Below are 24,314 nucleotides of genomic sequence, written 5' to 3'. Positions count from 1 at the left end.
ATGTGGAAGGGTGAGAGTGCCTATAATCCATGGACTCAACATTAGTCATAAAGAACTCATATACTTATTGCAAAAATCTACAAGTTATCAAAGCAAAGTATTACGCGCATGCTCCTAGGGGGATAGATTGGTAGGAAAAGACCATCGCTCGTCCCCGACCGCCACTCATAAGGAAGACAATCAATAAATAAATCATGGTCTGACTTCATCACATAACGGTTCACCATACGTGCATGCTACGGGAATCACAAACTTTAACAGAAGTATTTCTCAAATTCACAACTACTCAACTAGCACAACTTTAATATCACCATCTTTATATCTCAAAACAATTATCAAGTATCAAACTTCTCATAGTATTCAACACACTCATAAGAAAGTTTTATTATTAATCTTGTATACCAAGCATATTAGGATTTTAAGCAAATTACCATGCTATTTAAGACTCTCAAAATAATCTAAGTGAAGAATGAGATATCAATAGTTTCTATAAAACAAATCCACCGCCGTTCTCTAAAAGATATAAGTGAAGTACTAGAGCAAAACTACATAACTCAAAAGATATAAGCGAAGCACATAGAGTATTCTAACAAATTACAAATCATGTATGGCTCTATCAAAAGGACTGTACAGCAAGGATGATTGTGGTAAACTAAAAATTAAAGACTCAAATCATACAAGACGCTCCAAGCAAAACACATATCATGTGGTGAATAAAAATATAGCTCCAAGTAAAGTTATCGATAGAAGTAGACAAAAGAGGGGATGCCTTCTGGGGCATCCCCGAGGTTGGCTTTTAGGTGTCCTTAGATTATCTTGGGGTTTCCATGGGCATCCCCAATCTTAGTCTCTTGCCACTCCTTGTTCCATAATCCATCAAATCTTTAACCAAAACTTGAAAACTTCACAACACAAAACTTAAAGTAGAAAATCTCGTGAGCTCTGTTAGCGAAAGAAAATAAAAGACCGCTTTAAGGTACTGTAATGAACTCATTATTTATTTATATTGGTGTTATACCTACTGTATTCCAACTTCTCTATGGTTTATAAACTATTTTACTAGCCATAGATTCATCAAAATAAGCAAACAACACACGAAAAACAGAATCTGTCAAAAACAGAACAGTCTGTAGTAATCTGTAGCTAGCACAAGATCTGGAACCCCAAAAATTCTAAAATAAATTTCAGGACGTGAGTAATTTACCTATTAATCATCTGCAAAGATAATTAACTAAATATCGCTCTCCAAATAAAAATGGCAGCAGTTCTTGTGAGCGCTAAAGTTTCTGTTTTTTACAGAAAGTGTAACAAGACTTTCCCCAAGTCTTCCCATCGGTTCTACTTGGCACAAACACTAATTAAACACAAAAAACACAACCAAAACAGAGTCTAGATAAATTATTTATTACTAAACATGGGCAAAAAGCAAGGGATAAAAATAAAATTGGGTTGCCTCCCAACAAGCGCTATCGTTTAACACCCCTAGCTAGGCATAACAAGGATAGATCTAGGTATTGCCATCTTTGGATGGCAATTCTTCAATGAGGCATCTACCATCTTCAGGAATTTCTTTCTTTTTATTAATTATAAAACTTTTAGGCACAAAATCGAAAAATTCATTTGTAACAAATGGTTCCTTAATGATAGCAAAACGATTGGGATGAACACGTATAGATTTGAGATCCGCAGTTTCCTTACTAGATGATTCACCCTTATTTTTAGGAACATACATAAACTTGGCAATTTTAGTGGGAGGACTTGGAGTATTCTTTACGGAAGAAAAGGCGGTTCCCAAGTTGGTAATAATATCCTCAAGTTTATCGATCCTAGTGGAATCGTGATTTATTTTCTCATTAACTATGGGTTCCTTTTCTTTAATATTTTTCAAAGTAACTCCTACTTTAGATCCATATTGAGAGATTCGGTTGTGGATCCTTTTATCCAAATTTTCAATTAACTCTACGGTAGCAACCTTATTTTCAATAATTTCAAGCCTTTGCATTACATGCTCCAAAGTTAATACAGTTCCATTAACCGAAAGAGGGGGTGAGCCAAATAAATCTATCATAGCATTATAAGAATCAAAGGTATGGATACCCAAGAAGTTCCCTCCGGTAATAGTATCAAGAACATATCTGAGCCAAGGAGTAATGCCTACATAAAAATTGCGAAGAATAACGAAAGTAGATTGCTTCCTAGTAGATCTATTTTGAGCATTGCAAATTCTATATCAAGCATCTTTTAGATTTTCTCCCTCCCGTTGCTTAAAATTTAGAATTTCATTCTCAGGAGACAACAGAGAAGATAAGGGACTAGCCATAACGACAAGCAACAAACTAACACACAAGCAAACAAAAAGCAAGCGGGCAAAAAGAGGCAAATAGAGAAAGAGAGGGAGGATAGAGAGAGAGGGCGAATAAAACGGCAAGGGTGAAGTGGGGGGATAGGAAAACGAGAGGCAAATGGCAAATAATGTAATGCGGGAGATAAGGGTATGTGATGGGTACTTGGTATGTTGACTTTTGCGTAGACCTCCCCGGCAACGGCGCCAGAAATCCTTCTTGCTACCTCTTGAGCACTGCGTTGGTTTTCCCCGAAGAGGAAGGGATGATGGAGCAAAGTAGCGTAAGTATTTCCCTTAGTTTTTGAGAACCAAGGTATCAGTCCAGTAGGAGGCTACGCGCGAATCCCTCGTACCTGCACAAAACAAATAAATCCTCGCAACCAACGCGAATACGGGTTGTCAATCCCTAGACGGCCACTTATGAGAGTGATATCTGATAGGTATGATAAGATAATATTTTTGGTATTTTTGTGATAAAGATGCAAAGTAAAATAAAGGCAAAGTAAAAAAGCAAGGAAATAACTAAGTAGTAGGAGATTAATATGATGAAGATAGACCCGGGGGCCATAGGTTTCACTAGTAGCTTCTCTCGAGAGCATAAGTATTCTACGGTGGGTGAACAAATTACTGTTGAGCAATTGACAGAACTGAGCATAGTTATGAGAATATCTAGGTATGATCATGTATATAGGCATCACGTCCGAGACAAGTAGACCGACTCCTGCCTGCATCTACTACTATTACTCCACTCATCGACCGCTATCCAGCATGCATCTAGAGTATTAAGTTAAAAACAGAGTAAGGCCTTAAGCAAGATGACATGATGTAGAGGGATAGACTCATGCAATATGATGAAAACCGCATCTTGTTATCCTCGATGGCAACAATACAATATGTGCCTTGCTGCCCCTACTGTCACTGGGAAAGGACACTGCAAGATTGAACCCAAAGCTAAGCACTTCTCCCATTGCAAGAAAGATCAATCTAGTAGGCCAAACCAAACTGATAATTCGAAGAGACTTGCAAAGATAACCAATCATACATAAAAGAATTCAGAGGAGATTCAAATATTGTTCATAGATAAACTTGATCATAAACCCACAATTCATCGGTCTCAACAAACACACTGCAAAAAATAAGATTACATCGAATAGTTCTCCACAAGAGAGGGGGAGAACATTGTATTGAGATCCAAAAAGAGAGAAGAAGCCATCTAGCTACGAACTATGGACCTGTAGGTCTGAAGTAAACTACCCACACTTCATCGGAGAGGCTATGGTGTTGATGTAGAAGCCCTCCGTGATCGATGCCCCCTCCGGCGGAGCTCCGGAACAGGCCCCAAGATGGGATCTCATGGATACAGAAAGTTGCGGTGGTGGAATTAGGTTTTTGGCTCCGTATCTGATCGTTTGGGGGTACGTAGGTATATATAGGAGGAAGGAGTACGTCGGTGGAGCAATAGGGGGCCCACGAGGGTGGAGGGCGCGCCTGGGGGGCGTAGGTGTGCCCCCTACCTCGTGGCCTCTTCTTTTGTGTCTTGACGTAGGTTCCAAGTCTCCCAGGTCTTGTTTGTTGAGAAAATCACGTTCCCGAAGGTTTCATTCCGTTTGGACTCCGTTTGATATTCCTTTTCTTCGAAACCCTAAAACATGCAAAAAAAACAGCAATTCTGGGTTGGGCCTCCGGTTAATAGGTTAGTCCCAAAAATAATATAAAAAATGGATAATAAAGCCCAATAATTTCCAAAACAGTAGATAATATTGCATGGAGCAATCAAAAATTATAGATACGTTGGAGACGTATCAAGCATCCCCAAGCTTAATTCCTGCTCGTCCTCGAGTAGGTAAATGATAAAAACAGAATTTTTGATGTGGAGTGCTACTTGTCATAATTTTAATATAATTCTTCTTAATTGTGGTATGAATATTCAGATCCGAAAGATTCAAGACAAAAGTTTAATATTGACATAAAAATAATAATACTTCAAGCATACTAACAAAGCAATTATGTCTTCTCAAAATAACATGGCCAAAGAAAGTTATCCCTACAAAATCATATAGTCTGGCTATGCTCCATCTTCACCACACAAAATATTTAAATCATGCACAACCCCGATGACAAGCCAAGCAATTGTTTCATACTTTTGACATTCTCTATCTTTTTCAATCTTCACGCAATACATGAGTGTGAGCCATGGATATAGCACTATAGATGGAATAGAATGGCGGTTGTAGAGAAGACAAAAAGGGAGAAGATAGTCTCACATCCACTAGGCGTATCAACGGGCTATGGAGATGCCCATCAATATATATGAATATGAGTGAGTAGGGATTGCCATGCAACGGATGCACTAGAGCTATAAGTATATGAAATCTCAAAAAGAAACTAAGTGGGTTTGCATCCAACTTGCTTGCTCATGAAGACCTAGGGCATTTTGAGGAAGCCCATCATTGGAATATACAAGCCAAGTTCTATAATGAAAAATTCCCACTAGTATATGAAAGTGATAACATGAGAGACTCTCTACTATGAATATCATGGTGCTACTTCGAAGCACAAGTGTGGTAAAAGGATAGTAACATTGTCCCTTCTCTTTTTTCTCTCATTTTTTTATTTGGGACTTTTCCTTTTTTATGGCCTCTTATCTTTCTCTTCTTTTTTCGTGCGGAGTCTCATCCCGACTTGTGGGGGAAGCATAGTCTCCATCATTATATCCTTTCCTCACTGGGACAATGCTCTAATAATGATGATCATCACACTTTTATTTTTCTTACAACTCAACAATTATAACTCGATACTTAGAACAAAATATGACTCTATATGAATGCCTCCGGCGATGTACAGGGATATGCAATGAATCAAGAGTGACACGTATGAAAGAATTATTAATGGTGGCTTTGCCACAAATACGATGTCAACTACATGATCATGCTAACCAATATGACAATGATGGAGTGTGTCATAATAAACGGAACGGTGGAAAGTTGCATGGAAATATATCTTGGAATGGCTATGGAAATGCCATAATAGGTAGGTATGGTGGTTGTTTTGAGGAAGGTATATGGTAGGTGTATGATACCGGCGAAAGGTGCGCGGTATTAGAGAGGCTAGCAAAGGTGGAAGGGTGAGAGTGCGTATAATCCATGGACTCAACATTAGTCATAAGGAACTCATATACTTATTGCAAAAATCTACAAGTTATCAAAGCAAAGTATTACGCGCATGCTCCTAGGGGGATAGATTGGTAGGAAAAGACCATCGCTCGTCCCCGACCGCCACTCATAAGGAAGACAATCAATAAATAAATCATGCTCTGACTTCATCACATAACGGTTCACCATAAGTGCATGCTACGGGAATCACAAACTTTAACAGAAGTATTTCTCAAATTCACAACTACTCAACTAGCACAACTTTAATATCACCATCTTTATATCTCAAAACAATTATCAAGTATCAAACTTCTCATAGTATTCAACACACTCATAAGAAAGTTTTATTATTAATCTTGTATACCAAGCATATTAGGATTTTAAGCAAATTACCATGCTATTTAAGACTCTCAAAATAATCTAAGTGAAGCATGAGATATCAATAGTTTCTATAAAACAAATCCACCGCCGTTCTCTAAAAGATATAAGTGAAGTACTAGAGCAAAACTACATAACTCAAAAGATATAAGCGAAGCACATAGAGTATTCTAACAAATTACAAATCATGTATGGCTCTCTCAAAAGGTGTGTAAAGCAAGGATGATTGTGGTAAACTAAAAACTAAAGACTCAAATCATACAAGATGCTCCAAGAAAAACACATATCATGTGGTGAATAAAAATATAGCTCCAAGTAAAGTTATCGATAGAAGTAGACGAAAGAGGGGATGCCTTCCGGGGCATCCCCGAGGTTGGCTTTTAGGTGTCCTTAGATTATCTTGGGGGTTCCATGGGCATCCCCAATCTTAGGCTCTTGCCACTCCTTGTTCCATAATCCATCAAATCTTTAACCAAAACTTGAAAACTTCACAACACAAAACTTAAAGTAGAAAATCTCGTGAGCTCTGTTAGCGAAAGAAAATAAAAGACCACTTTAAGGTACTGTAATGAACTCATTATTTATTTATATTGGTGTTATACCTACTGTATTCCAACTTCTCTATGGTTTATAAACTATTTTACTAGCCATAGATTCATCAAAATAAGCAAACAACACACGAAAAACAGAATCTGTCAAAAACAGAACAGTCTGTAGTAATCTGTAGCTAGCACAAGATCTGGAACCCCAAAAATTCTAAAATAAATTTCAGGACGTGAGTAATTTACCTATTAATCATCTGCAAAAATAATTAACTAAATATCGCTCTCCAAATAAAAATGGCAGCAGTTCACGTGAGCGCTAAAGTTTCTGTTTTTTACAGCAAGTGTAACAAGACTTTCCCCATGTCTTCCCAACGGTTCTACTTGGCACAAACACTAATTAAACACAAAAAACACAACCAAAACAGAGGATAGATAAATTATTTATTACTAAACAGGAGCAAAAAGCAAGGAATAAAAATAAAATTGGATTGCCTCCCAACAAGCGTTATCGTTTAACACCCCTAGCTAGGCATAACAAGGATAGATCTAGGTATTGCCATCATTGGTTGGCAATTCTTCAATGAGGCATCTACCATCTTTAGGAATTTCTTTCTTTTTATTAATTATAAAAAAATTTGGCACAAGATCGAAAAATTCATTTGTAACAAATGGTTCCTTAATGATAGCGAAACGATTGGGATGAACACTTATAAATTTGAGATCCGCAGTTTTCCTTACTAGATGATTCACCCTTATTTTTAGGAACATACATAAACTTGGAAATTTTAGTGGGAGGACTTGGAGTATTCTTTATGGAAGAAAAGGCGGTTCCCAGGTTGGTAATAATATCCTCAAGTTTATCGATCCTAGTGGAATCATGATTTATTTTCTCATTAACTATGGGTTCCTTTTCTTTAATATTTTTCAAAGTAACTCCTACTTTAGATCCATATTGAGAGATTCGGCTATGGATCGTTTTATCCAAATTTTCAATTAACTCTACGGTAGCAACCTTATTTTCAATAATTTCAAGCCTTTGCATTACATGCTCCAAAGTTAATACAGTTCCATTAACCAAAAGAGGGGGTGAGCCAAATAAATCTATCATAGCATTATAAGAGTCAAAGGTATGGCTACCCAAGAAGTTCCCACCGGTAATAGTATCAAGAACATATCTGTGCCGAGGAGTAATGCCTACATAAAAATTGCGAAGAAGAACGGAAGTAGATTGCTTCCTAGTAGATCTATTTTGAGCATTGCAAATTCTATATCAAGCATCTTTTAGATTTTCTCCCTCCCGTTGCTTAAAATTTAGAATTTCATTCTCGGGAGACAACGGAGAAGATAAGGGACTAGCCATAACGACAAGCAAACAAACTAACACACAAGCAAACAAAAAGCAAGTGGGCAAAAAGAGGCAAATAGAGAAAGAGAAGGAGGATAAAGAGAGAGGGCGAGTAAAACGGCAAGGGTGAAGTGGGGGGATAGGAAAACGAGAGGCAAATGGCAAATAATGTAATGCGGGAGATAAGGGTATGTGATGGGTACTTGGTATGTTGACTTTTGCGTAGACCTCCCCGGCAACGGCGCCAGAAATCCTTCTTGCTACCTCTTGAGCACTGCGTTGGTTTTCCCCGAAGAGGAAGGGATGATGGAGCAAAGTAGCGTAAGTATTTCCCTTAGTTTTTGAGAACCAAGGTATCAGTCCAGTAGGAGGCTACGTGCGAGTCCCTCGTACCTGCACAAAACAAATAAATCCTCGCAACCAACGCGAATACGGGTTGTCAATCCCTACACGGCCACTTATGAGAGTGATACCTGATAGATATGATAAGATAATATTTTTGGTATTTTTGTGATAAAGATGCAAAGTAAAATAAAGGCAAAGTAAAAAAGCAAGGAAATAACTAAGTAGTAGGAGATTAATATGATGAAGATAGACCCGGGGGCCATAGGTTTCACTAGTAGCTTCTCTCGAGAGCATAAGTATTCTACGGTGGGTGAACAAATTACTGTTGAGCAATTGACAGAACTGAGCATAGTTATGAGAATATCTAGGTATGATCATGTATATAGGCATCACGTCCGAGACAAGTAGACCGACTCCTGCCTGCATCTACTACTATTACTCCACTCATCGACCGCTATCCAGCATGCATCTAGAGTATTAAGTTAAAAACAGAGTAACGCCTTAAGCAAGATGACATGATGTAGAGGGATAGAGTCATGCAATATGATGAAAACCCCATCTTGTTATCCTCGATGGCAACAATACAATACGTGCCTTGCTGCCCCTACTATCACTGGGAAAGGACACCGCAAGATTGAACCCAAAGCTAAGCACTTCTCCCATTGCAAGAAAGATCAATCTAGTAGGCCAAACCAAACTGATAATTCGAAGAGACTTGCAAAGATAACCAATCATACATAAAAGAATTCAGAGGAGATTCAAATATTGTTCATAGATAAACTTGATCATAAACCCACAATTCATCGGTCTCAACAAACACACTACAAAAAAGAAGATTACATCGAATAGTTCTCCACAAGAGAGGGGGAGAACATTGTATTGAGATCCAAAAAGAGAGAAGAAGCCATCTAGCTACGAACTATGGACATGTAGGTCTGAAGTAAACTACCCACACTTCATCGGAGAGGCTATGGTGTTGATGTACAAGCCCTCCGTGATCGATGCCCCCTCCGGCGGAGCTCCGGAACAGGCCCCGAGATGGGATCTCATGGATACAGAAAGTTGCGGCGGTGGAATTAGGTTTTTGGCTCCGTATCTGATCGTTTGGGGGTACGGAGGTATATATAGGAGGAAGGAGTACGTCGGTGGAGCAACAGGGGGCCCATGAGGGTGGAGGGCGCGCCTGGGGGGGTTTGGCGCGCCCCCTACCTCGTGGCCTCCTCTTTTGTGTCTTGATGTAGGGTCCAAGTCTCCCGGATCTTGTTTGTTGAGAAAATCACGTTCCCGAAGGTTTCATTCTGTTTGGACTCCGTTTGATATTCCTTTTCTTCGAAACCCTAAAACAGGCAAAAAACAGCAATTCTGGATTGGGCCTCTGGTTAATAGGTTAGTCCCAAAAATAATATAAAAGTGGATAATAAAGCCCAGTAATGTCCAAAACAGTAGATAATATAGCATGGAGCCATCAAAAATTATAGATACGTTGGAGACGTATCAGCGTGCAAGGTACATGTTCTACTGGTCTATTTTCTCCAGATTATGTTACTTCTTGTTTTAAATACTTGTTCTATTTAGCTTCATGTATGCTATTTTGTGCACATGTAGGACACCTCCACCGGAACAATTTGTGAATGTCCAGTTTTGCAAGGTGTGAAGTACATTGGTGATGATTACAACCTCAGCGAAGGTACACTCGTAATTTTCTATATTTATCTTTTGATAGCTTTTCTTTGTTCTTTTGAAGTAATGTACAGAAGATATTCATTTCTCTGTGGCAAACATAGGTACCTAAACAATCTGCCCATCTTCATGTCCATAGTTTCTTTTATAGAAAAGAACAAGGGAAGCACACAGTTAAGTAAATGTGGCATACCCTTTTGTATCAAACGATAGTACTAGAGGTATTATAGTGATGGAGATGACACACTATAACACTAACAGACTTTGTACAACAATTTTGATTGGTCACAACATAGAAAATCTTGAGATTAAGTAGTAATGTAGAGCTTCAGCTTTTAAATATTGTGCAGCGCTATCTTTGGTCATCTTTTCCTACTCTGCTTAACCATTTCTACTCTTCTTTAATGTGCAGCTCCCATGTATGTAGATAGAGACCATCAATCAAGGCTGGCCCCAGCCGATCAAGATCTGTAATACCCATACATATTCTTCCTATTTAGTAAGTATTTTTCATCACCTTTCTTGCGGTACCATGGTTCTCAAATGGATCAATGCAAATAGCCATTTAAATTGAACTATCTAAGAGGATTTATTAGATCATTTGTATCTAGTTGTTCGATCAAATGAGAAATTCTCCAAAGTGCCTTGAGTTTGTAATATCTCAAGTGTCAGAACCTTGATAATAATTGGAAAGTATATATGTTTATACTCTATACCTAAGAAACCAGTTTATCGAAGAGCCCTATCCTTTATAAGAACATGATGTACAATATTAAATAAGCTTACCATATTAGTTTGGTAACGGAAAAACAAAGCATTAACTTGCTAGCCCAAAACTAATGCACACAAATACCAAGGCATATAGAAGGTTATTGACATGGTATTGTTTTTCTATGGATTCAGACGGAGGTTGTCTATAAGGCCATTTAAAACCTCTTTTCAGGTACATGCATATACATTCAATAACAACCATTGGTGTAATTCAATGCTATATGTACAACTGTTTAATCATATTAATGTTCTTTTGTCAGGAATATTTGCAGCACATAAGGGTGTTCTAATAGGATCTGCCAGGTATTGTGGTGATGTGTGATATTATTCAGATTGATACAACATGTGCGTTTGATAGTTATGTGAAGAACATGGCATGAAGGTGGTTTTTGTCACAAGTTTGGTGCTTGCTCTTGCTATTGTTTAATGTCATAATCTATAGCCTTATATGCTTGTCTCTGGTGTTTTAAAATATTAGATTAGCCCAAACTATAATGCTACGTCCTTTTTCCTCCTTGATCATGGAGAGACATGACTACTTGGGATGCAAAATATTTATGCGTTGTCGTTGTACCATGTTCCTAACAAAGGCAAAACACAAGGATCCCATGCCATAACAAATTGGAAGAATTGGCCCCTAGACACCATTAAAACTTGGCTTTTGCCACAAGACACTGAAAAAACATAGATTTGCCGAAATCCATTACAGTCTGATGGTTCTTTTCAACAAGACTGTCTAGCCTTTATAATATTCAAATTTGATCAAAACCGATGATGATTTGTACAAATTATCCCCATGCCCATCAGGATTGATACTAAAACGGCCAAGTGCCAAACAAACTCGCAGCCTTACTCTTCACTCACAGGGATAGCATGAATTGGTCGACTTGAATGTTGATGCTGGTACAGAGATTAAGCTAGGATCTAAGCACAAGTTGTGTATGACTTCATGGGACAAACAGAGCCACGATATGAAGAGGTTACTTCTGACCAGAATCTGCTTAGTGCAATTGACATGTAGTGGGATATAGCTACTATTTTTTCTATTCTCTGAAGTTTTTTGTTTTCACTGGTTTTTTCTTTTTCTGTTTTTGCCCATGTTCAAAGTGGTTTTCCATGGAATGTTATGGAATCTTAGGGGGTTCCATAGTCCATGGCGGGTTATAAGGCTTTCACAACAGATGAGAAAGGATTTTTTCTAAGTCTTGAAGATTGACATGAACAAGTTCAAATCAACCTGGGGCCTAATGTTGGGGATATGACTATTAGGCATGACCCGCCCAGGAGGGGCCGGGTCATCCCTACGATGGTTCACCATAATGAAGCCCAAGATTGTACGGCGGTTCACATATAGGCTTACTAGAGGGCCCAGACCTGAAGGAGGCTCAAGGCCCATAAGTATAAACCGCCATATATGTGTAACTTGTGTTGTAAGATAAGAAAGGGTAGAAACCGAGCCGGACACGTTGATGAGCCGGTCGGGATTCTGTAAACCGCCAGGCGTCAACCTATGTATATAAAGGGATGACCCGGCGATGGTTTAGGGACAAGAACAACAGATCGAGAGCCAGACTTAGCGTATTCGCTCCCTGGTCATCGAAACCCTAGCAATATCACCTCAAACTGGATTAGGCTTTTACCTTCACCGCAAGGGGCTGAACCAGTATAAACCCTCGTGTCCTTTGTCCCGTTTTAACCCCTTTAAGCTTCCTAGTTGCGATGGCTCCACGATTAAGTCCTTCCACTAGGACATCTGCCGTGACAATTTCACGACAATTGGCGCCCACCATGGGGCCTGCCCACGGTGGATTTGAGTTCTTGAAGGGCAGCTTCACGGGGCTCAAGGGATACGTTGTGGGCAGGATGATCAAGAGTCGTCGCGGCAAGCTCTACATCGACGACGCAGTCAGGGGCCCCGATGTTTGTTCAATTAAGTACGGATACCGGGTCCCCTTCGGCGGAATCCACGTCTTCATCGGCCAGATTGGCGAGACGGGCCCTGAGCCGGACATCTGCACCGACATCGTCGAGACGGCTCAGCGTGCAAGACCTGCCCAAACTCAGCCCGCCATGAAGCGTGTCTTTGTGGGATGCATCCATGGAGGAGAATTTTCTGAAAGATCTGTATCTGGCGGTGAGACGGCCATTAACTCTGATGGTGAGTCGTCCACAGGTGGGACAGATTCATTGTATCAATTGCAAGAAGGTGGACTTGGGGGCTGTTCCGATGGCAGCAGTATTCCAGACCCCTTTGAGCCGCCAAGCAGAGCAGGGATCTTCATGGCTGGCATGCAACCCGTTCAAAACTTTACGGCTGCGGCAGCGATAACCTCCGGGTCAGCGGCAGACGGGGCAGGAGGCCCCGCGTGCCCGCCGGCTCAGGTGCTGATGGATCTCATGGATAGGATGACAGCCCTGTTAACCACCATGGTCAATCCGGTGGATCAGGCTCAACATGATGCAGAGGTGGCACGGTTACGCGAGGAGGTAGTGCAAGCCAAGGAAAACCTAGCAGCGGAGGACGTCAGGATGGCCGCAGAGCGGGCGGCTTTGGATGCTCGATCTCAACAGATTCAATCAGAGGCTTTCCAACTTACGATGAATCTGAACACATCAAATGAGGTAATAAGGAGAAGGCACCAGAAGGCTCAATCCCGTCTGCCTCCGACTTATGATCCTCGAAACCTCTTCTGCACACTCGATGCTAGCCCTAGTAACCCGCCGGAGGTGAATCGGGTTACAACCCCCGGGGTTGGGATGCTGGTGCAGCCCCGGGTAATGGATCCTCCTTGCATGAATACTTCTCCACCTCATTATGTACCAGCACCACCGGGTGATTTTTCTAACCCTTTGGAGAACCTGATCGCTGCGTCGGCACGATTGGTGGCTCTCCCGGTGGAGGGCGACTCTTCGACGGCAATTGAAACACGAAGGGTCAGGGAACTTCTTCAGATGGCTCTGGCACAACAGGAGGCATATTCTTATAGTCGAGACAGGATTCATTCGACCCCTCGCCCAAGCTGGAGCCTGAGTTATAGCAGCATATACATTCGACAGTCGTTTCAAGCAACACCCGGCGCCGTGACCAGCCGTGCGGGCATGACCCGGCGCGTGTTGGAGCTCCTAACTTTGTTGACCCGGACAGGATACGCCAAGAGGTTGAGCGGGTGGCTCAGCGAGAAGCTTACCAGTCTTTTCCAGTTTATCCGATGACTTCTCTTGAGGCAGGCATGACCACGAGGACTGGAGGTGTCCCTTGCTTGGTGTCGGCTCTGCATAACAAACGTTTACCTAAGGATTTCAAGGGGCCTCAAAAGGTGCCTAATTACACAGCCGACTTGCAGCCTGGAGCATGGATTGAAAGCTATGAGATGGCCATGGAGCTATTGGAGGTCAGTAGCGTGGCAATGGCCAAGTACTTCACCATGATATTGGATGGAATGGCCCGCACTTGATTGAAGGGGCTGCCGCCTAATTCCATTGGTTCATGGGCAGAGTTAAAGGACCGGTTTATTCAGAACTTCAAAGACACATACAAGCAGCCCATGTCAATTGTGGATTTGACTAATTGCAAGCAAGAGGAAGGTGAGTCCATGACCCATTGGGTGAACTGGGTCAAGGCCATAATACATTCATCTGATAAGATGGATGTCGGCTCTGCAGTCTTAATGTTGGAGAAGAATTGCCGTTTTACGCCTCTGAAACAGAAGCTGGGGCGGCTCAAACGCGATTGTAACGACATGGGCCAGCTAATGGCGGCTTTGGTCAAGTACGCCGACTCTGATAATACCAAGGATCCCGAGTCTGACGATGATAAGACAGGGAAGGGAAAGAAGAATGACAATGCCAATGGTCATCAGCATAACCCGGCGAATCAGGGAGGCAATAAATGTAAGGCCGACGGTAGCCCGGAGTTTGTTGCTAACACCAATGCATAGGGTAACAATCAACGACGTAAGGGGAGACCACCTCCTCGGTCCGGCGGGTCAAGTCCCACTCTTGAACAGTTGCTCAATGAGCACTGTCCAAGGCATGATACTCAGCAGAAACCGGCCACTCCCCTATGGAAGGATTGTACGATCATTAAGTCTTTCAAGAACTCTAACATGTTCGATGGCAACCATGGCCGGGCAGCGGCTCAGGTGGCAGCGGTTTTCACGGCCCGGGTGGCGGTTCAAATTCCGGCTCTCAAGGCTCTCAAGGAAGTCAAGGTGGTTGTAATCAGCAATCTGGCCAGGGAGTTCAGCAGCAGCAATCTGGTTATTAGAGCAATCCAAAGCAGCTGAATAGTGGACAATATCATGTGTTCACCACTAGTTTGTGCAAATGATGCCAGAAGCTTCATAAAAGGGTTGTGAACGCCATTGAGCCGGCAGTTCCTCGTTATTTGAGATGGTCGGAGCAGCCTATTCTATGGAGTAGGGAAGATCACCCTCCCCGGGTTGACAATCCGGGCCACTTGGCCTTGGTGGTGGCATCTCAGGTTGGTGGATATAAATTCACTAAAGTGCTCATGGACGAAGGCAGTAGCATCAACATCATGTATTATGAGACTTTCCATCGTATGGGGTTGATTGATAAGAATCTTAAGACATCCAACACCGTTTTCCATGGAGTGGTGCCTGGTATATTAGCATACCCAGTGGGTAAGAATGAACTAGAAGTAGCCTTTGGAGATGAGCATGATTCTAGGGCTGAGAAGTTAACTTTTGAAGTGGTCAAAAGCAACAGCCCATATCACGCCCTGTTTGGACGGTCGGCTTATGCCAAGTTCATGGCGCGACTGTTTATGTTTATTTGCAGCTCAAGATGTCGGGTTATAAGGGCACCATCATAGTGCATGGGAGTCAGAAGATGGCCTTGAAATGTGAGGAAGGCGATGCTGCTTACGCTGAATCTGTGTGTGCAACAAAGGAGTTGAAGTTCTATAAGGACAATGTTGACTCGGCGGACATGACGTCTTTGAAGAAGCCAACCACAGAACATGAGCCGGTGCTAAAGTTTAAATCGGCTGATGAAACCAATCTTGTTGATTTTGTTCCAGGCGATTCATCTAAGCAGTTTAGTAACAGCGCTAATCTGGATCCCAAATAGGAAAGCACGCTCATCGAGTTCATACGTGAGAACCGGGACATCTTTGCATGGAAACCTTCTGACATGCCGGGTGTACTAAGAGAACTCGCTGAGCACACTCTCAATATTGATCCGATGTTTAAGCCGGTCAGACAGTTTCTTCGGCGGTTTAATGAGGAGAGGCGTAAGGCCACTGGTGAGGAAGTGGCCCGGCTCTTGGCGGCCAGGTTCATTATTGAAGTTTTTCATCCAGAGTGGTTGGCTAACCCGGTGCTCATGCTTAAAAAGAACGGCACCTGGCGTATGTGTGTGGATTACACGGACTTAAACAAGGCTTGTCCGGCTGATCCTTTCGCTCTCCATCGTATTGATCAAATCATTGATGCTATAGCGGGTTGTGAGCGTTTGAGCTTTTTGGATGCTTATTCTGGTTATCATCAGATCAAGATGGCAGTTAAGGACCAGGAGAAGACGGCTTTTATTACTCCGTTTGGAGCCTTCTGCTATGTGTCTATGCCTTTTGGGCTTAAGAGTGCCCAGGCGACTTATTAGCGCTGTGTGCAGAACTGTCTACACAGTCAGATTGGGTGCAATGTTCATGCTTATGTGGACGACATTGTGGTGAAGTCCAGAGAGAAGGAGACCTTAATAGATGATCTAAAGGAAACCTTTGATAACCTCCGGGTCTACAAGATGATGCTTAACCCGGCCAAATGTGTCTTTGGAGTGCCAGCGGGCAAGCTTTTGGGTTTTCTGGTTCCTAACAAAGGCATCGAGGCTAACCCGGAGAAGATCGAGGCAATCACTTCTTTGGCTAAGCCGGCATGTATAAATGATGTTCAGCATTTGGCGGGTCGCATTGCTGCTTTAAGATGGTTCATAAGTCGGTTATGTGACAAGGCTATACCGTTGTATCAGATGATGAAAAAGATAGATGACTTTGTCTGCAGTGATGGTGCTAACGCTGCCTCTGAAGATTTGAAGAGACAGCTTGCTGAGCCATCGGTCCTTGCTGCTCCTATTGAATAAGGAGCCATTATTGTTATATGTGGCTGCTAACACACGTGTCGTTAGTGTGGCCATCGTCATAGAGCGCAAGGAGGCGGGCAAAGAATATTCGGTTCAACGGCCGGTTTACTATGTCAGTGAGGTGCTTATTGAGTCCAAGCAAAGATATCCACATTGGCAGAAGCTCGTTTATGGGGTATTCATGGCAAGCCGGATCTTAAGCAATACTTCCAGGGTCATCCCATCACTATGGTTAGTTCTGCTCCTTTAGGAGATATCATTCAAAATAGAGAAGCCACAGGACGAGTCGCCAAGTGGGCCATTGAACTTGGGCCTCATGGTTTGAAGTATGTGCCACGCACCGCTATCAAGTCTCAAGCATTGGTGGACTTCATCAATGATTGGACAGAGCTGCAGATGCCTGAAGAGAAGCTGGGCAATACATATTGGACTATTCATTTTGATGGGTCCAGGCAATTGGAGGGCTCGGGGGCTGGAGTTGTTTTAGCTTCCCCTCGAGGTGACAAATTTTGTTATGTGATACGGTTGATGTTTCCCTGTACTAACAATGCAGCTGAGTATGAAGCCTTACTCCATGGTCTTCGGATGGCTAAGGAGATGAACTTAAGCCGACTAAGGTGCTTTGGCGATTCAGATTTGGTGGCTCAACAAGTATCAGGCAAGTGGGATTCCAAGGATCCTCTCATGGCGGCTTATCGTCATGAAGTTGATACCATTGCTAGACATTTCAAGGGCTACCAAGTGGAGCACATTGATCGCAGAAAGAATGAGGCGGTGGATGCTTTAAGTCGGCTGGGTTCTTAGCGTAAGCCGGTGCCACCTAACACTTTCTTAGATATTCTGCATAACCCTTCTGTCAAGTTACCCACAGAGGAAGATTTGGCTGTTCGAGACCCGGAGGCTCAATTGGTGGCGGCTCTTCATGTCATCCCAGATTGGACAGTGCCATATTTGGCTTATATGACCCGGGCGAGTTGCCTGAGAATGAAACCTTGGCTAGACTGATAACCCTACGGTCTAAGTCAATGACAATTGCCAATGGTGAGTTGCATCATCGCAGTGTCACTGGGGCGTTTCAACGATGTGTTTCTCCTGAGGAAGGTCAAGAAGTTATTCATGAGATCCATGAAGGAGATTGCGGCCATCACACTGGTTCAAAGTCTCTTGTGGCAAAAGCTTTCCGTCACAGTTTTTATTGGCTGACGACTCACGCTGATGCGGAGGATCTAGTCAGTAAATGTGATGGTTGCCAGAAGTTCTCACGACGGGCTCACGTGTCGGCTCAAGAATTGAGAATGATTCCAATTACTTGGCTATTTGCAGTCTGGGGACTTGACATGGTTGGGCCTTTCAAAAGGTCCAAAGATAAAAAGACACACCTTCTAGTGCCAGTTGATAAATTCACAAAGTGGGTTGAGGCAGAGCCGGTTAGTAAGTGTGACGCAGCCACGGCGGTTCAATTCATGAAAAAGGTGATCTTTTGTTTTAGCTTTCCACACAGCATCATAACTGACTACGGTACTAATCTGTCCAAAGGCGCTATGGAGGAGTTCTGTCAACGTGAGCATATCCGGCTTGATGTTTCATCAGTAGCTCATCCCCAATCGAATGGTCAAGCGGAAAGAGCTAATCAGGAAATCTTGAAGGCATCAAGCCCCGGCTTCTGGTTCCTTTACAACAGACGCAGGGTTGTTGGGTGGAGGAGTTACCCTCTGTGATATGGAGCATCAATACTACTCCTAACAGGTCTACGGGGTATATGCCTTTTTCATGGTTTACGGAGTAGAGGCGGTTCTACCAAGTGACATCCGTCATGACTCGCCCCGTGTGGCGGCTTACGTTGAAGCTAATAACGAACAAGCCCGTCAGGATGCACTTGACCTGTTAGATGAAAAGCGTGACTTGGCAGCATCCCACTCAGCGATTTACCAACAGGACTTATGCCGTTATCACAGCTGCCGGGTTAAGTCTGGAACCTTTCAAGAAGGTGACTTGGTGCTCCGGCTCATCCAGGATCAAACGGAAGCACACAAATTATTCCCACCTTGGGAAGGGCCTTTTGTGGTCAGCAAGAACTTGAACAACGGGTCATACTACCTCATTTATGTCCTCGCGTAAATCGGAGGAGGAGACCCACCGGCCGTGGAATATTGCTCATCTTCGGCCTTACTATACTTGAGCCACCAACTCCCATGATGTACATACTTTGACGATGTATATATTATGATAAGTAATAAAGCAGGACCTCTGTCCTTTTCATCCTCAAAATTCATATGTCTTCATTATAAAAATTTAAAACGACCAAAAGGGGGCTGATCGGGTTCAAATCCGGTTTTTCCTTTGGTCTGGCTCATGATCGTATTCGAATCTAGCCGTTAAACATCATGATCACTAGGGGGCTTCATGTTCAAACATAGGCCGTATTCGAACCGAAGAGAACATAGCTGTCAGTACCCTCTTGATCGGCACAATACCAAACTCACTATGGGGCTTCTTGATCGTATTCGAATCATAGCTTAACCCCTTTTGGGTCCGACTTGGATCGTATTCGAATCAGGGTCGTTAAAAACCTCTCAAGGTCATTTGGGGGCTTCCTGTTCAACATAGGTCGTACTCGAACCAAAGAGAACACAGCTGTCAGTACCCTCTTGATCGGCGCAACGCCAAAGCCACTGGGGGCTACATGATCGTATTTGAATCCTAGCTTAACCCCTTTGGTCTGGTTTACTGATTGTATTCGAATCAGAAGCCCCAAATTTTTTCTATTTTGCTTAATTTTTTTGCAAGCAGTCTTTGTTTTTTTCTTAAGGTTTTTGTCCAAGATCTAAGTATGTTAAATTTAACCCGGTCTGGTTTTGACTATAAGTCGCCAGCATAAGATAAAATCCGGTGTTTACTGACTCGACTTGTTTTTTCTGACTATAAGTCGTCAGTATAAAGATAAATATCCGATGTTTGTTAACCCGGTCTGGTTTCGTTCGTAAGCCAGCGATTTCTGATAATTACCAGTATTCGAGGTCTTGGGTTATCGCCCTTACTACACTGGTTTGATGGAATCAACAAAGTGATCAACTATCATAGGTATGAAATATTTTTTACAATCATCTATGATTATTATTTTAACCATCCATGGTTAAAATTCATGATAAAGTTCATTTTGGGGCATTATGACCCGTCCAGCGGTAAACCACCAGGACGCTTTTTATCTGTTGTATACAGGAGCAAATTCAAAATTCTTAAAAGGGGCACATGGCATATATTCACATGATGGATAAATAAGTGGCACAATATGCACGATGGCATAGCGGAACAAGAAGTTTAAATGCTAGCCTATTACAAGGCATTTGGATCCCCCAAAAAGGATAAAACAGTTTGTCTCGCGTACAGCAGATGATAAGTTAAGCCGGTTCATGAATTGTGGCCTGGCTAACTTGATGGTTGCGGCTCATCCCTCGCCGGTTCGTCCTCCTCCACCATCTGGAAATTGGATTTGGTCCAGTCAAAGCCACGTAGGGCGACAAATTCAGCCTCGTCATTTATCGGACCAGACGGGTCAATCTCAGGGGCAAAGCTGTGCTTACGGCTCGGTGGGATTAAATCCATCACTTTGTATGAAGGAGTCGCTATCTTCTTATTTTTAGTGTCAAAACCCGGCTGATATTTGTTAAGGTTGGACTCATCGACAAGAATTGTAGCACACGGGCGAATTTCTTTCACGCAGGCAGCAAAATCTTGTTGGTCAAAAGGTGTTCCATCTTCCTTGAGACTAGGATACCCCTTGGTTATATCCGCCGGGTCTAGCTCTAGCATCCAGGCTTTAGAGCGGCTTAAAGCCGACACAGCTCCGGCTCTAGCGCAGGATCGCTTGATTTCTTGGAACCTGGCAGGGAAGACGAACAACTTTTTCAAGACGTCGCTCAATAAGTTTGTCTCTTGGTTCACTGGGGAGATAGTGGCAAGAATCCGTTGAGCTCCAGTGTACAATTGCTCCACGAGTGTGTAAACCGCCTTCAGCTTTATCAACGGATCTTGGCTCAAATTGCTGCTCCTAGGACCTATGTAGAGTATACAATGGGTTACGCGGCGGCTTATATTATGATGACAAGGATTCACTTTGAGTAGTTGACAACATGACTTACCGAAGATGGCGGAGACCACCTGAGACACACGGTTCTTTAAATAGGTGAGTTTAGCGGTAACTTTTTCCAGAGCTGCCTCAACTTTTTCGGCACGATGGGTCAAGGCAGTTTTTTCATTGGCCCAAGCCTCCTTTTCTGCACTAAGGTTGGTCTTTAGCTTCTCTGTTTCAGACACACTAACCTGCAATTTGGATTCAGCCTTTTGGGTCTCCATTTCCTGAGCCGCCAGCCAGGTCTCGTCTCATTCAGTTGCGTGTCCAAGTCAGCTATAGCAGACTGCAGGCAGCTCAGGTTTATCAAAGTATATTCAAAAGCAGATTACAACAGTTAAAGTCCCCAGCACTTTGCAAAACAAACACACTTGGCACTTGGGGGCTAATGTCTACCAAAGCAATTTTTTTCTCTTCTGAGAAGTCCCAAGTGTCTTACAAGTAACAGCGCTCGGCACTTGGGGGCTAATGCATGTTGCTCGAAATTTTTCTATGAGCCGGATAAACTATCAACAGTCTCAGCTAATACATGAGGGATACGAAGATAAGTATTGCTCTTTTCTATAATGACCGGGTCATTCATACTAGTTAAACCGGCCCTTGGGGGCTAGAGATGCAGAAGTATGTTATTATTAAAAATCTGGTATAAAGCTCTTAAAACGGACTTGAAGGAACACTAGAACAGAAGCTTATAAATGTTTCAAGTCTACAGATCATTCAAGTTTATCATAATCAGAAGACTTGGGGGCTGGTAGAGTATATAATTCATGAAAGCCGAGGAATGTACCTCATATTTTTGCTGAATCTGTTTGACCATCTCAATTTCTGAGTCTCGATTGGACGCATGTGCGGCACCCCGGCTTAGAGCAACCGGTTTACCATGCATTGTCAGCCCAGAGACCATGTCTTCTGGTAACACACAACATCTTGGTACAGAAAACAACCGCTTCATTGATGCTAGTGGGTCAAAGTTTACATTACAATAGGTAGCGAGGCCAAGCGGCACACACGGTGCAGCTGGACAATATGTACATTATTTAGTGAACATAAAGTCCTCAATCATAACAACTATGCGGCAGCGGAACAACGTCGTAGCGGAAGCTCCATAGTACAAGGACACCGATGTGGACACGATCTAGACTCGGACAACACTCCTCTCCAACAAGGCTTTTTCTGAAATTTGGCATGACACGCCAGGTCAGTACATTGAATATACTTGCAAGCTCACAACATACATAAACATAATGACAAACAATATCATGATCTTTAACCAATTATTTATAATGCAACAATATATTCAACATGTTGTGATCATATCCTTGTGAGGCAAATTCCTCTTACCAACGGTGCTCACTTCTTGGATCACTATCGTACCAACCTCAACATCTTAACCATGAATATCTCGTGATCCTTCCGGCGATGACAACCACGACCCATACTAGGTCTAAAACAATGATCCTTTCGGCGATCACGACCACGACCAACACTTGGTCTAAACAGTGATCTTTCCGGCGATCACAACCCCGACCAACACTTGGTCCTGTCCAACCCGATGGCCTTCCCGCCATCGTCAATAGTGCAGAGTTCATAACTGAGTGTGCAAGTTTTTATTAAATGTTGACCCATGGTGTGACCTACTTTCGAGCATGTCCATAACTGTGGACTCGGCTATCGATATATTAATACACTCTGCAGAGGTAGCGCACTATACCCACACCACGGAACCCATGGCCTCATACTCCCATTCGGGTGGACCAACGGCATTCCAACGAAACCCCTCCATTGCCATGACACTCTCTCGGCCACTCCGACTCACTCTCCAACTGGGCTAGTCCTGGGTGGCCCCGTGTCTACCAAATACACAACGACCACCGTCGTGGCCAACGTCCCACACAGGGACGGTACCAAAAATTCTCAACAACGGGCTCACAAGGTTATGTCTGCTTACCGGGCCAGGGTACCGCACGCCCATAACCTTCCCTAGTTGGAGGCACCGACCAGAGGCATGACAACGGACCGAATAAAGGCCTTCCCATACATGCAAATGTGGTTACACTGGGAAAAACTCAATTCAATGGCACCATGACCCGGTCAATGATATATTCAAGTTGTATTATTAGCAGGTTCAACTTAAATTGAAAATAACCGATGTCATAGTATGCCATGAAGTGCAACAATACCATATGCATGACATAATACCGGAAAAGACTGAGTCAACTATATCCACACTAAGCATAATCATTAACAACTCTTGACACTCCTCTGGTCAAGGTTAAACCTCACTTTAAACAGAATCTTTTCTAACAAGTTTTATCATTATTCTCATGCAAGCAAAATGACTTCAATTAATTACGTATATCCATAACCCTATTATTTCTACCATAGCAATATAAATTTTAGTCTCTTTATCAACTTAGTTGGCTCTAAACTTTCTGTAACACAAGCATGTTAACTTGAACTAGCACTTAACAGAATATGAATAACACAATAATGATCTATATGCATGGATTAAATCATTCATTCAAATAGGAAAATCACAAATATTTCAATGTGACCATGAAAATGTTGATGTGGCTTGCCTTAGTGCAGATGAGGCTCACAAGCCTCCTGGTGACCCTCGAGACAAGCTTCCCTGCTCTGAAAACAATTACAAACACAAAAAGAAAACATCAAGAACTCTTCTGAAATTCACAAGAAAATCTAGGCAGCAGGGAAAAATCTCATTTTTGGTGAGCTGCTAGATTTCTTTGCAAAGAACACAATGCAAAAAGAATCAATTCATTTGGACTTATGGTTGAAAAGTTATAGCTGTTTGAAGTTCTCTGGATATAAATGAAATTTGAATTTAATTAAACAGACTAGAGAGGGGGTGACGTCGAAGGCGTAAAGCCTCGGGGCGCCACCACTCGTACCGCTTCGTGTGCATACTGAGTGGTTGACTAGCAGGCCCCGCTAGTCAGGTGAGGGGGAGAGGGAGAAGGAAACAGAGGAGGTCGCGGCTTCGCCGGAGCTTACGCCGGTGACGAGGGCTCCTTGGTAAAAATGAAATGGAGGGATCAAGAGAGGGGATGGAGGCGCACCTGCCCGTACCTGTAGCGTAGCTAGGGGTGGCCGAACAGCGTCGGAATCGACCTCGCAAGCGGAGGCAGAGAGAGGAGGTCGCCGGAGATGAAGACGATGACGAACAGCGGCGACTCTATGGGCTCCAACGAGGCGGAACAGCACCACAAGAGAGTGGCGGAGGCCCTAGAAGGGTTTCCCAGGCCTGGGGGGCTGGAGCTACCATGACGACCCGAGGGGAACACCGGTGAGCTCGAGCTTCGGGACGGCGTCCCGCGGCCTGCCGGCCGGGCTACGGCTTTCTACTAGGTTGTGGAGTGTGTGGGAGTGGAGGATGGTGCTCGAGGAGGCTGGGATGGCTCCATTTATAGGCGAGCAGCGAGGGGGGGATCGGGCTCCGCCGTTGACACCTGGACATGGCGCCTAGCGACGAGCAGCATCAGTGAGAGGGGGAGAAGGCGAC

The 24,314-nt window shown here is 43.1% G+C and overlaps 1 pseudogene; it reads left to right on the top strand.

Annotated features, from left to right (window-relative positions):
- LOC119299168 overlaps window positions 1-10,882 on the top strand; it is a 66,374-nt pseudogene extending 55,492 nt beyond the window's left edge.
- Window positions 10,883-24,314: the final 13,432 nt, after the last annotated feature.

The sequence above is a fragment of the Triticum dicoccoides genome, chromosome 5A (genome assembly GCF_002162155.2).
Source record: "Triticum dicoccoides isolate Atlit2015 ecotype Zavitan chromosome 5A, WEW_v2.0, whole genome shotgun sequence".
Lineage (NCBI taxonomy): Eukaryota > Viridiplantae > Streptophyta > Magnoliopsida > Poales > Poaceae > Triticum > Triticum dicoccoides.
This window is presented reverse-complemented; position numbering and strand designations above follow the sequence as displayed.